Here is a 552-nt window from a genome sequence, read left to right as displayed (position 1 = left end):
AAAAAAACAGCTCCTGGATTCATTAATTTTTGAAGGGTTTTTTGGTTTCTCTACCTCTTTTGATTCAGCTCCGATCTTAGTTATTTCATGTCTTCTGTAACATTTTAAATTTGTTTCCTCTTGCTTCTCTGGCTCTTTTAATTATGATGTTATGGTGTTGATATGAGGTCTTTTTAGCTTTTTGATGTGGGCATTTAGTGCTATAAATTTCCCTCTTAACACTTCTTTAGCTATGTCCCAGAGATTCTGCTGCACTGTCTCTTTGTTGTCATTGGTTTCAAAGAACATCTTGATTTCTGCCTTAATTTTACTATTTACCCAGGAATCATGCAGGTTGTTCAATTTCCACGTAATTATGTGGTTTTGAGTGAGTTTCTTAATCCTGAGTTCTAATTTGTTTGCACTGTGGTCTGAGAGACTGTTATTATTTCAAATCTTTTGCATTTGCTGAGGAGTGTTTTACTTCAAAATATGTGTTCAGTTTTAGAATAAGTGCCATGTGGCACTGAGAAGAATGTATATTCTGTTGATTTTGGGTGAACAGTGCTATAG

The sequence above is a fragment of the Cebus imitator genome, unplaced genomic scaffold (genome assembly GCF_001604975.1).
Source record: "Cebus imitator isolate Cc_AM_T3 unplaced genomic scaffold, Cebus_imitator-1.0 Scaffold16, whole genome shotgun sequence".
Taxonomy (NCBI): Eukaryota; Metazoa; Chordata; class Mammalia; order Primates; family Cebidae; genus Cebus; species Cebus imitator.
The sequence above is the reverse complement of the archived record's forward strand: the minus strand, read 5'-3'. Positions refer to the sequence as shown.